Consider the following 13801-nt stretch of genomic DNA (forward strand, 5'->3'; position numbering starts at 1 on the left):
CAGCACACAATGAGAAAAATTAACGATATGAATTAAAACGAAACTAAATTCAGGTAATGTTATAGCGGATAATATCACGTGTCACTCACCTGTATTTGACGTCGAACAGTGTCGAGTCGTCATCATCGTCATTTTCTTCATTTAAAGGTGCCATTTCCACGCGCTCGGCGGGAGTCGTGATGATGTCATACTTCCGAGTTTTTCTGATTTTCTTACCAGATCTGAATAAAACAATGGAGATTAGACAACAGATAAACAAAACGGAATAATAATCTGTATGTTCAATAGAGTCGAGAGTACTTTTGCCAGGCACACAAGAGGATTAAGTCACGGACGGAATAACAATGTAGCCTAAAGGCTCTATAAATATTTATCCAAATGTATCCAATATCTGCATAAACACGTTTTCGGATGACAAGAACACGTGCAATTTTTATAGAAACTGCAAACACGTTATTTGCACGAACTTAGAAACGAATAAAGCATTAAACCGTTGTGTCGAATGGTTACCTGTATAGTTTTATGACGAGGCATGTGATAAGCAAGACTGTTAATACGCAGATGGAAATCGAAATGGCTTTGATGGTAGGAAGATCTCTTAAAATGGTAGAAATGCGAGATCCAACATTTGCGTCTGTAGCATTATGTAATGAATATTCCTCTGGAGGCGATAACGTTGAATTCAGCTGCGTTGCTGAGGATGGACGCGGTTCTCCGCTAACCTGCCGCGCAATAACAATAAGAGCAACTGTAAAACAATACGGCGACATACTGTTTTAAATCCAACGCTTTCCCTAATGTCCTGTATAATCAAAAGTCAGTACGGCGAAGGTCTGCGCTCTATAACTCGAGATGTGAATAACAGCTGGAAGACGAATGATGTTGAAAAAGCATTTTCTCAGACACAGTTCCCACAGTCAGCCATCAGAAATCTCCAGTATCTTGCAAGTATTCGGTTCTAATCTGTTCCACCCAGGCGTCCGTGTTCTGTCTGGTTCGTTGTATTCCACTAATACGCCGCTCAGCGCATTAACCAGGATGTTTTCCTGGGAATGCTTGTCGGCAGGAGGAAATGTGCGTTATCCACATCCGGAAGAGCCTCGAGATGAGAAACCAACGTGTGATTATGGAAGATGCGCGTGCATGATGCGAGATGCTTAAGAGGAAAAGCGCGTTGACCACCTTTGGCGATGTTTCACAAGTTTGATGAATTATGAAACAATAGTTTATGACTTATGCACAAATGACCTCTAAACATGTTCAACTCCCCGCACTTTTTAAATATACTTAAATATGCAAACGATCGGACTTTGATCTTTATATTGTGTACTGATGAACGTAGCACACTTACATCACGCATTTTAACGTAGGCTACAATTTGTCACTGTGCAGGCTACATTTTAAACATTGTTTTTTAGCTGCTTCAACTTCAAATTGACTCACTTTGGCTTTAGTAGCTAATTCAATTATGGCCCGTGTTGAGATGCTGTAAATAAGTTAAAGTAATGTACACATTTTAACATTTAAAAGAAACGCTAGCCTACGTGACAGTGTGTATATATATATATATATATATATATATATATATATACATAAATAAATTGTAAGTCACACTAGTGTTGGCAGGTATGTGTATGGTATCATGCTTGTCAATATCCTTATTATGATGGCAATATGCACCAGTCGTTAAAGGTTATAAATATGAATTCAAAGAGAAATAATTTGTTGTTAGATTGGGCTCAGGTGGTATTGAATGTGGTGAGAAATAACTTTTTTGTACACATTGCCATTATATAACTATGCCACATGATGGCGCAATTTACACAGATTCAGTCAGTAGACATTACTACTACTACTAGCTACTACTACTACTACGTGCAATTTAGATATACATATTAGTAGAAATCATTCTTGGTGTGGGCTGGTGGCTTATGTTGCTCTTTCAATTCATTATTTAACTGTACATCAGTATGACTGACCTTTCCTCAAATATCTGTGTTATTTTAAAAATAAGCATTATAATTACTTAATAACTTCCCGTGGGCTCACCACGTGCGGGAGGGACCATAGGGGGTCGGTGCATTGTGGATCGGGCGGCAGTCGGAGGAGAGTGCCTCGACAGCCCGATCCCTGGACACGGAAGCTAGCTCTAGGGACGTGGAATGTCACCTCGCTGGCGGGGAAGGAGCCTGAGATGGTGCGGGAGGTTGAGAGGTTCCGACTAGAGATAGTCGGGATCACCTCTACGCATGGCTTGGGCTCTGGAACCACACTCCTCGAGAGAGGATGGACACTTCATCACTCTGGAGTTGCCCATGGTGAGAGGCGGCGGGCTGGTGTGGGTCTGCTTATAGCCCCCCAGCTCTCCCGCCATGTGTTGGAGTTTACCCCGGTGAACGAGAGGGTCGTTTCCCTGCGCCTACGGGTCGGGGTTAGGTCTCTCACTGTTGTTTGTGCCTACGGGCCGAACGGCAGTGCAGAGTACCCGACCTTCTTGGAGTCTCTGGGAGGGGTGCTGGAAAGTGCTCCGACTGGGGACTCGGTCGTCCTACTGGGGGACTTCAACGCCCATGTCGGCAACGACAGTGACACCTGGAGGGGCGTGATTGGGAGGAACGGCCCCCCTGATCTGAACCCGAGCGGTGTTCAGTTATTGGACTTCTGTGCTAGTCACAGTTTGTCTATAACGAACACCATGTTCAAGCATAAGGGTGTCCATCAGTGCACGTGGCACCAGGACACCCTAGGCCGCAGGTCGATGATCGACTTTGTGGTCGTTTCATCTGACCTGCGACCATATGTTTTGGACACTCGGGTTAAGAGAGGGGCGGAGCTGTCAACTGATCACCACCTGGTGGTGAGTTGGATCCGATGGCAGGAGAGGAAGCTGGACAGACTCGGCAGACCCAAACGTACTGTAAGGGTCTGCTGGGAACGCCTGGCGGAGTCTCCTGTCAGAGAGATCTTTAACTCCCACCTCCGGCAGAGCTTCAACCAGATCCCGAGGGAGGCTGGAGACATTGAGTCCGAGTGGACCATGTTTTCCGCCTCCATTGTCGAAGCGGCCACTCGGAGCTGTGGCCGTAAGGTCTCCGGTGCCTGTCGAGGCGGGAATCCCCGAACCCGGTGGTGGACACCGGAAGTAAGGGAAACCGTCAAGCTGAAGAAGGAGTCTTATCGGGCCTGGTTGGCTTGTGGGACTCCTGAGGCAGCTGACAGGTACCGGCAGGCCAAGCGGACTGCTGCCCGGGTGGTTGTGGAGGCAAAAACTCGGGCCTGGGAGGAGTTTGGTGAGGCCATGGAGAAGGACTATCGACTGGCCTCGAAGAGATTCTGGCAAACCGTCCGGCGCCTCAGGAGAGGGAAACAGTGCCCTACCAACGCTGTTTACAGTGGAGGTGGGAGGCTGTTGACCTCAACTGGGGATGTCGTCGGTCGGTGGAAGGAGTACTTCGAGGATCTCCTCAATCCCACCGTCACGTCCTCCATTGAGGAAGCAGAGGCTGAGGGCTCAGAGGTGGACTCGCCCATCACCCAAGCCGAAGTCACTGAGGTAGTCAAGAAACTCCTCAGTGGCAGGGCACCGGGGGTGGATGAGATTCGCCCTGAGTACCTCATGTCTCTGGATGTTGTGGGGCTGTCTTGGCTGACACGCCTCTGCAGCATCGCGTGGCGGTCGGGGACAGTGCCTCTGGGATGGCAGACCGGGGTGGTGGTCCCTCTTTTTAAGAAGGGGGACCGGAGGGTGTGTTCCAACTACAGGGGGATCACACTTCTCAGCCTTCCCGGGAAAGTCTATGCCAGGGTACTGGAGAGGAGAATACGGCCGATAGTAGAACCTCGGATTCAGGAGGAACAGTGTGGTTTTCGTCCAGGCCGTGGAACACTGGACCAGCTCTACACCCTCTACAGGGTGCTGGAGGGTGCATGGGAGTTTGCTCAACCAATCCACATGTGTTTTGTGGATTTGGAGAAAGCATTCGACTGTGTCCCTCGCGGCATCCTGTGGAGGGTGCTTCGGGAGTATGGGGTCTGTGGTCCTTTGCTAAGGGCTGTCAGGTCCCTGTACGACCGAAGCAGGAGCTTGGTTCGCATTGCCGGCAGTAAGTCGGACCTGTTCCCAGTGCATGTCGGACTCCGGCAGGGCTGCCCTTTGTCACCGGTTCTGTTCGTAATTTTTATGGACAGAATTTCTAGGCGCAGCCAGGGGCCGGAGGGTGTCAGGTTTGGGGACCACACGATCTCGTCTCTGCTATTTGCGGATGATGTCGTCGTGTTGGCCCCTTCAAACCAGGACCTTCAGCATGCACTGGGACGGTTTACAGCAGAGTGTGAAGCGGCTGGAATGAAAATCAGTACCTCCAAATCCGAGGCCATGGTCCTCAGTCGGAAAAGGGTGGCTTGCCCACTTCAGGTTGGTGGAGAGTTCCTTCCTCAAGTGGAGGAGTTTAAGTATCTCGGGGTCTTGTTCACGAGTGAGGGAAGGATGGAACGGGAGATTGACAGACGGATCGGTGCAGCTTCTGCAGTAATGCGGTCGATGTACCGGTCCGTCGTGGTGAAGAAAGAGCTGAGCCGCAAGGCGAAGCTCTCAATTTACCGGTCAATCTACGTTCCTACTCTCACCTATGGTCATGAGCTTTGGGTCATGACCGAAAGGACAAGATCCCGGATACAGGCGGCTGAAATGAGCTTCCTCCGCAGGGTGGCTGGGCGATCCCTTAGAGATAGGGTGAGAAGCTCGGTCACCCGCGAGGAGCTCGGAGTAGAGCCGCTGCTCCTCCACATCGAGAGGGGTCAGCTGAGGTGGCTTGGGCATCTGTTACGGATGCCTACTGGACGCCTTCCTCGGAAGGTGTTCCGGGCCCGTCCGACCGGGAGGAGACCCCGGGGAAGACCTAGGACACGCTGGTGGGACTATGTCTCCCGGCTGGCCTGGGAACGCCTCGGTGTCCCCCCGGAAGAGCTGGAGGAAGTGTCTAGGGTGAGGGATGTCTGGGCATCTCTGCTTAGACTGCTGCCCCCGCGACCCGGTCCCGGATAAGCGGAAGAAAATGGATGGATGGATGGATTACTTAATAATATAATTACTAAGTCAACAAACTTTCATTTATGTTTTTATTTTTGTTTTGAACAAACCTTTTACTTTACATCCACATACTAATACCACCAGATATCCAATATCACCACAGATTTGACAGAAAAGGCCACAAGAGGGCTCCTTGTGATATCATTTCACTTCAACCAAAATCTCTTTAAATGTATGTAGCCAGTGCCCCAAATACTCCAGTGCTCACAGAAGAAACAAAAGCATCTAAATGTGAACACCTTTGTCTTATGAATATAATGTAGTTCTTTAAAGTAGTTTTATTTGTTTATGTATACAAATTATTGAGAGCGTGGTTAATATTAGGGCCATTCCTTTTATGAGAAAACAACACCTGGTCTGTTGCCTCATGCCTACGTGGCAGGACTGAGAAGTGGGAGGGAGCCAAGGGCTGATCCAGTTACAGTTGCTAGGTAACTACTGTGGTATGTAGACCAGCTTTTCCAGAAGATTAAAATGTGTTCTAGGACAGAGCCCTTAGTACCTAATGCTGTTCATATTGAAGTATATATTAATTCAGTGTTTTGTGCAGCTTTAAAACCATTTTATTGTTACCTTTATTATGTTATATTACTGATTTGTGGACATATATTATTGTTGTATCTATTGCAAAAGCATTGCTAGCCTTAATTACAGTAAATTCAGCCATCAGTAAGAAACAGGTATGGTGGTTTTCAGGGGTGTGACAATAAACCATAATGTTAGACATTTTGCTACCCACTTTGTTATCCAGTGTTCACTTTTCCATTACATTTACATTTAGTCATTTAGCAGACGCTTTGATCCAAAGCGACTTACAGATGAGGAAACATTGGAAGCAATTATAACAACATAACAACTTTTATTGTAAATATGATTATAATTAAAGGGTTCATTTTCTTAAGGGTAATTCAATCAGATAAGACAAATCAAACACAATGCATAAAACCATTCCAGCAGGGTCTTCAACTAAAACTGCTTGAGGTCCAGTAAATGAATGAACCCTCGTTACCAGCCGAGGTCCGTACAATTAAAAACCTAAAATCATGAATTGATGGTTTTTAGCAGACCGAAGAAACGAGCATAGAAAACATCTTTATTGAACCAAATGTATTATGATCTCAAATGGATAATCATGTCTTTTCATATCTACAGGTACATCTATAAAAATTTGAATATCGTGAAAATGGTGAATATTTTTTGTCACTCATTTCAGAAAGTGAAACCCATATAGTATATAGATTATAGAGTGAAATATTTTAAGACTTTATTTCTTGAAATCTTGATAACCAAAAATTCTGTGTCTCAGGAATTTTTTATAATTACATAACATCAATGATATTTTAAAAAAATGTCAGGCTTCTGAAAAGTATGTTCATTTCTATGCACTCAATATTGGTTGGGCCTTCTTTTGCATGAATTACTGCATCAATTCAGCGTGAAAAGGAGGCAATCAGCCTGTGGCACTGCTTAGGTGTAATGGAAGCCCAGGTTGCTTTGATAGAGGCCTTCAGGTCATCGGCATTGTTGGGTCTGGTCTCTCTCATCTTTCTCTTCCTCATAGATTCTCTATGGGGTTCAGGTCAGGCGAGTTTGCTGTCCAATCAAGCACAGTAACACCATGGTCATTGAACCAACTTTTGGTACCTTTGGCAGTGTGGGCAGGTGCCAAGTCCTGCTGGAAAATGATATCAGCATCTCCATAAAGCTTCCTGGTAAGATGGCTGCATTGACTGTGGACTATAAAAAATAGTGGATAACCACCAGCATATGACATGGCAGCCCAAATATTCAATGACTGTGGAAACTTCACACGGGGCTTCAAGCAACATGGATTCTGTGCCTCTCCACTCTTCCTCCGGGATCTTGATTTCCAAATGAAATGCAATATTTACTATCATCTAAAAAGAGCACTTGGGTTCACTGTGCCTTGTGCAAAATAATGCCTCAATCTTTAAACCTGCACCGAACCTAAACGTTACAACATAACAACTTTAAAAAAACTAGCCTACAGTGTTCTTTTCTGCTGAACTGAGATTAACAAATAGCAGCATGTTGTGATTGGACATCCTCTGATAACATTACAGCTCTTCTTGTGGCTGTTGCAGTTGAAAGGGAGGTTTGTTTATTTTTTTCTACTAGTTCATGTCTTTCCTTTCCATCTAAAGTGTTTCACACGTAGCCCCCGTAATCTTTTACTATTTCCCCTTCAGTAAAGGGCTTGTTATGTTTTCCTAACATCCACTGTGTTCTTAGCGAGTGGGACCCGTGGTAGATCGCTCATACTTGGCTTTGAGCGCATTTATTTTCCGTCCCCTTACCTTTCTTCAAAGTGTCTAACGTTTGTTTCATTATGTCGTTTGAGGTTTCCTCTTTTGACAACCGCAAGAGGCTCCGCGCAAATGAGATAAACCGACCTCGTACAAGTCGACGAATAATGTTAAATGCGTATCATTAGACCCAATCATCTCGGAAAACACGTTTTTCAGCGGAAACCTTTCTCATTTTGAAAATGTGTTGTTTTTCACTCACTTGACACTTACTCTCGGCTCTCTGCACGACGTCTGAAGTGCGCATTCTGTCCGTGGCGCCGCAGACCAAACTGCTATTTGATGTGCCTGCTATACATTTGATTGCAAGAGAAAAAAAGCATTTAGCGTTTATTTATTTCATTATGTCTAAAAGCTTTGCGGTCCGAACTTACGGTCCGGTGTCCGCTAGTTGGCGACCCCTGCAGCTTATATTGATTACAGACCTTTTTCTTCATCTAGTGAAGAAAAATTCTTCACTCATCAAATTACTATATAATATTATCATTATGCATTATGTAGCCTATCATTTAATAATAAAGCACTTGTAAAGTATTTGTAAAGTGTTTTCAAACATTATAAACCGTGTATGTCTAATCTCCATATTTGTAAAGAGACAAATTTTTGTGAAGGATTTGTGAAAAGGATTTGTGAAAAACATTCATAAACAGAAAACCCGGGGCCCAGTCATGTCTCTGCTTAATACTATGCAATACAGAGAGATTTAAGCAGAACACATTCATAATTATGTTTTATTTTTATATGAAAAAGAAATGCATAAAGAATGATAATAATAAAGCATTTCTAAAAAACTGTCTACTTTTTTTATTTTGTTATGTTGATTTAATGTACACCGTGTGGGTTAAGTTTAATAGGTTTAACACTGTGTACTTTAGTTACAGCCGGCATGTTTTAGTATGTTTTTATTAAAACCTGATTTTTATCCGTTTATATAGGAATAGGAATGATTTAATTTGTGCTAATATTACTAATCGTTGTTAAATGAAAGTCCGTGCAGTAAAATATTGGTTTACCGACACAGTAATGGACGCTGGGTTCTTCTACCCAGAATGCCGCAGTGAGAGGAAGTTGTCTGCGCTTACGCTGAAACACAGGGCTGTCCACTCGATCAGTATAACAGTACAGGCAGAGAGAGCGACGTGCACAGACGAGAGAGGAGAGACAGCAGAGGTGAGTGAAGCTGGTGATGTGGCGCCATCTGAACGAGAAGATCCTGCTAAAACCAAGAATATTAACGACGAGAATGGCCTCGAAGGGTTCAGAAGAAAGAGCAGATCGCAACCATTGGATCAGGGTAAGATTTTGTTATAGATTGTAACTTGTTCACGGGTTAGACGTAGTGGTACATACGCACCAATATGGTGGAAAAGGAGCGGACTCGACGAGGTGTTGTAAAATGGCCATGATGGGGCCATTGCCAAGAACTGGAAAAAGACATTCCGTCGAATAAATAGACGATTTCCACGTTAAAACGATGTGAAATTTTAGGAAAACAATGCAGGGTTGTGTTACAGGAAAACTGAGAAGATTTCAGCTGACAACACCGAAGAGAAGCGAGGATTTAACAGTCTACGCATTTTAAATTTGCTTTGTCCTTGGGAGGGCAAATGTCCTTGTAACACTCGACGGCAAAAATATATTAAATAGAAATAATGTTGTAAAAATGCGATTTTGAAGGTGCCATCTTCAGTCCTAACATTTAGACTATTTTCTTGATGATTTTAAATGCTCTCTTTGAATAAACAATTTTATTAAATGTTTTAATGCCTTATTGTGTCTCAATTACTGTAAAAGTGATTTTCTTTCTTTGGATGTGCATTATTTTATAAGTAATGCATTGTGAATATCTCAACTTACCTTAGGATTTTGTGCATAATTTTACTTTATTTTAAGATTCTATTGTTATTTGTGTGAAATGCAATGTTTTATCCTTATTCATTTAATGTAACTTTTCTGTTTAAAGATGTACTTAAATAAATGTATACACTTGTATTTGTTGTTTTGGAAAACATTTATGCTTTATTTTTCGATGTTAAATAATAGGGTGTTGGCTTTTAACCCCTTGTAATCCACAAAGGACTTTGTAGTATTCTAGAAAATTTCGTCTTTCCTTTTGTTTTTCGATTTTTCTCACAGAATTATGTGAAGTACGTTTTTACCTGATTCGTACCATTTTAAGTACTACATCATCTAAAATATAAAAGAAAATATGGATAAATGTTACCAAAAAAATCATATAAATTGTAGACCTTTCCACAAAGGATTAGTTTATAGTATGTGCTTTACTACAAGTAATACAGTTTTAGTTTGTATTTATTTAAAATATAATGTCTTGGCCTTAAAATATGAAGAGGGGTTGGCAAAAAATATGTATATAGAATTTTAGACGGCGTCAATGTCGAACCATTAAGCAAGATTTTAACAACGTAACATTTAAGAATAGATGAAAATTAACTAATTTTCAGTGACTATTCTATATTTAAGATTTCTGCTATATGTTGGTGTAAATGAAGTGCTCTTACTTTGCATATGTCGTATATTTGAGAAGAAATGAAGAACGGTACTCTCAATCTACCTTGCTTGCTAAAGAAATTGTATTTCATGCATTGAAACCGCATGAGTATATTTAAATAGTGTAACACCTAAGTGAGTGTGAATATTTAAAGTAGCTAAAGCAAATCTAATTCTCCAAAATGTTTTTGCATATACAGGCATCAGAACAACTGGACAAACGATGATGGAGTTTCAGTATCATGGCTTGTAAATGTAAGTGTAATGTATTTTTGTTGATCTTTTCTGGAGTGCGTTCTGTGCACTTTAATTACCTTGTTATCATTGGCAACCACTAGGTTGTGCTGTAAATAACCGTAGAATAAATGTTCAATCTAACAAAACATATATTTTTTTTTTAAAGGTCATTCTGCCTAATGTCAAGGAATGAGGGGGAAAATAATTTCCACTGTAAGTATTTAAACATAGATAAAATAATGTTTTACAGAATTGTGAACATTTCTATGATCTTTTTTGTAGTGCTTGTTTTTATTTAGCTTTAAACTTAGCCTAGCTATTGTGGTAAAACAACATAACCATTTTTAAAAAATCCATACCGTGAATTCGTAGTAATAAACATGTTTTATGTAGCCCGTTGCAAACTCCAATTATGTAAAACAACCTAAAATAGTGCATTAAGAATCACATACAATTACACAAACATTTGTGAAATTTTAACTTGCAATTAAATTATTAATAAGAAAAACATCACATTAACTGGTTTTGTTAAGACCAGACCGCTTTACATTTTTCGCACTACACAGTAGACCTGAAGGTTTTGACTGCACAGTTATAGATTCCAATTTGTAGTAGTATCTTTTCGTAATGTTTTGTTTTATTACAGTTTAAATTTACAAATTTAAAAAGTAACTATTTGTTACTCGATATATTTTTATTGGAAGTGGTGTCTCACCTTGGCCAAACACATACTATATTATTTAAATTTATCATTTCAAGTTTTAGGTTCGTGCCTACTCTGCGAGAAGTCTGAACTGTAGCATGTGTTTGAAGCTCAATTAGTATTCACATTTAGCACGCTCAAATGGGCTTAAACCGATTTCAGATTAGTGTTGGGTGACATTTTTCTATAGTCAGATCGTTATATCGCCAGCCTTTGGATCGCCGACACACAAAAGTATCGAGGGGCGGGGCAATTTACACATTTATCTATGATAAGCTGGACAAAAACGGAAGCTTACGTGGCTAGAAAATGCTCATGTGTGACTACTGTTAGCATTCTATCAGAGTGAAAGTTCAGTGCAGCTGGTAACATGGTTACTCCCTACCGCAACTTAAATGAAATTAAACTATTGCTATAAGTCAATATAATTTATCCAAATGCGTCATTGACGCCTGCACGCGCGGTTATTACTTGATTGCTGAAAGGGAACAACTCCGGCTTGCGTCTTAATCCCTCACGGGCATAATACTTTCTGCAAGGAAAAACCTGAGCTGCGGACTCATTCATGGAAATCTCTAAGCCTGCAAATTATAAAATCTCTCTGGACGAAGAAATGCGCAAAGCATATTTGGAATATTAATTTACAACATATATTGGCAAATAGCCAAGTACAGTTTAAGGAATCGGCTATACTATTGTCGATACACGATAGTATCGTCTATCGTAACAACGCTATTACAGACCAGTTTGAAATTCGCACTGACTAGTGGTCAGGTGTGCGCACTCTCCAGACAAAGCAAGAGAGCAGCATTAAAGAAAAGCCAATGAAATGGCAACAGGACTCGAGTAAATACCAATGCAGTGAAAAAACTCCACTTTTCGCGCTTCCAATTTCTTTTCTTACAACTACAAACCCTTACTTTGTGAGCAAGTTTCTGTGAGCTACAATCAGCGGCAAGAATGATCTTAGAAATTATGGCAGATTCATATGTAAATTGTTCACAAACACATCTAAATAAAATAGACTATGATCCTCATTTACACCTGATATTAAAATGTATTTCAAAGTGATCAGTTAAAAAGTTGTCACACACATTTTACGTATAAATGTAAACGATGTACAAGTTTTGTTATTGGATTACAAAATCCATATATGGAATCAAAAATGTGGTGAATGGACAGCGATACAATTCCTTTAAATCCCTTTAAAACTTAGTCTGTTTCAACAGTCAAACAAAATTGTGGACAAAATTATTTCCGTTACTAAACACAGCAGACAGGTTGTAGTTAAGTTTGTGATGCTAAGAGTACCAACTCATGAAGTACTTGAGACTGACACTTATTCAACAAATCACAGAGAGGAAAGAGTATCTGTTTTGTTTTATACATCTGATCTCATTGCGTGTCTTTTTCCATGCAGAAGAAGTTTGCCTGAGGACGCTGCAGCAGATGTCCAAGGAATAGAAGACTTCTCTGTAAGTCATCACAGTGGTATTTGTATTATAAAGCTGGTACCTCATATGTCTGTCATTTTTAGGCTAATTAGATCCTACAGCTCTAAAAATATCTGCCTCAGGTAAATGTTTATAGTGAGAAACGTTCAAAATTTGAAGCATTGTACACAGCAATTTTTTACATTTTGTCCAAAACAAATTTTCAACTGCTTTGGTCCTTTTTGATTTTGCGGAAAATGAAAAACATCCAGTGTCTGAAATGAAATTCAAACTTCAGAGGAATGGAATAGTTTTTAATACAGCTTCCTGTCACACCTTGGGAAAGGCTTCATGTTCCGCTCTGGATTGATCATACATTTCCTTTTCTTGAGTACCTGATCATTCTTGGGTGCTGTCATCGTTGGATCTTGTATTCGTTTGAAAACTTCCTTGAGATCAGTGACGTCTTGTCCTGTGGAGCCTTGTTTTACACATCTTTCTTGATTCTTGATTGTGCCACAATTGGTCTCTTCTTTAGTTTTCATTTGCTTCATCTGTCCACTCAATGCTTGATTCTCACTGTGCTTTTGCTGCATTTACTGATCTATGCAGAAGTTTCTTTTTACCCTGAGTGATGGCTGAATCTTTTGTCTGATTTTTGGATCAGAATGGAGAATTACTACTGTAGCCTCAACGGAAACGGACAACAAGATTTTTGAAACTAAATTCCAAATAGTGAGCCTCCTTCAGTGCATGAGCCCATGTTCTCATCTTAGTGGCCGTCCAATTCGAGCAGCCATCTAATTATTGTACAATAACATTTGGAGGACAAATGAGGATGAAGGATTCCAATTCCAGTTTACACTTCTTTCTTGGCTAATTTGGTCAAGTCTTATTACATCGTGATGGGCTAGGCTAGTGACTTTTCCATGGAGATAACAAATGATGTGTTCAATGAGAATGAAGTGGGATTTAAATTGATTCAGTACCATTTTTAAGTGACACTTTTAAAAGGTCTTGCTTTTAAGACATACCTCAGTCTTATCTTGTCAGCATTCCCTTTGTAGGTCTCATATGTCGGTTCATGTTATGAGACAAAATCTTTACAAAACATCATCTCATCATATATTTATAAGAATGTCGTATTTTCCCTGTGGCCCAGAGTTCCTGGTTTCCTGATGCATTTTCAGCATCCTCATTCTGTGGTGGTTAGCATAACTTGATGACAAAAGTTGTTAGTAATATAAGGGCTTCTTGCTCTCAAGTCTTGGAGGCCCACATGTTCTTGAATGACAACAATATAACATTTACAATTCTCTTTAAAACGTTCCTATCTTCGACATTTTCTTATTACACATTGTAATAATGCTGTTGTAACATGGTAAGGACGTCCATATTTAATTAATTGAATTTCTCATTGTTAACATTTAGTCATTTAGCAGACGCTTTTATCCAAAGCAACTTACAGATGAGGTAAACAATGGAGGCAATTCGAAGAAAA

The 13801-nt window shown here is 40.9% G+C and overlaps 1 protein-coding gene across 1 annotated transcript in view; it reads left to right on the forward strand.

Moving 5' to 3' along the window:
• The first annotated feature begins 8402 nt into the window (after positions 1 to 8402).
• chd2 (chromodomain helicase DNA binding protein 2) overlaps positions 8403 to 13801 on the forward strand; it is a 28971-nt gene continuing 23572 nt past the window's right edge. Inside the window, exons 1-4 of the mRNA XM_079465842.1 lie at positions 8403 to 8710; positions 10128 to 10182; positions 10331 to 10377; positions 12288 to 12342. The gene's annotated coding sequence lies outside the window, so the exon portion shown is untranslated. The remainder of the gene's footprint in view (positions 8711 to 10127; positions 10183 to 10330; positions 10378 to 12287; positions 12343 to 13801) is intronic.

This window comes from Barbatula barbatula (genome assembly GCF_947034865.1).
Source record: "Barbatula barbatula genome assembly, chromosome: 10".
In the NCBI taxonomy this organism is placed as follows: Eukaryota; Metazoa; Chordata; class Actinopteri; order Cypriniformes; family Nemacheilidae; genus Barbatula; species Barbatula barbatula.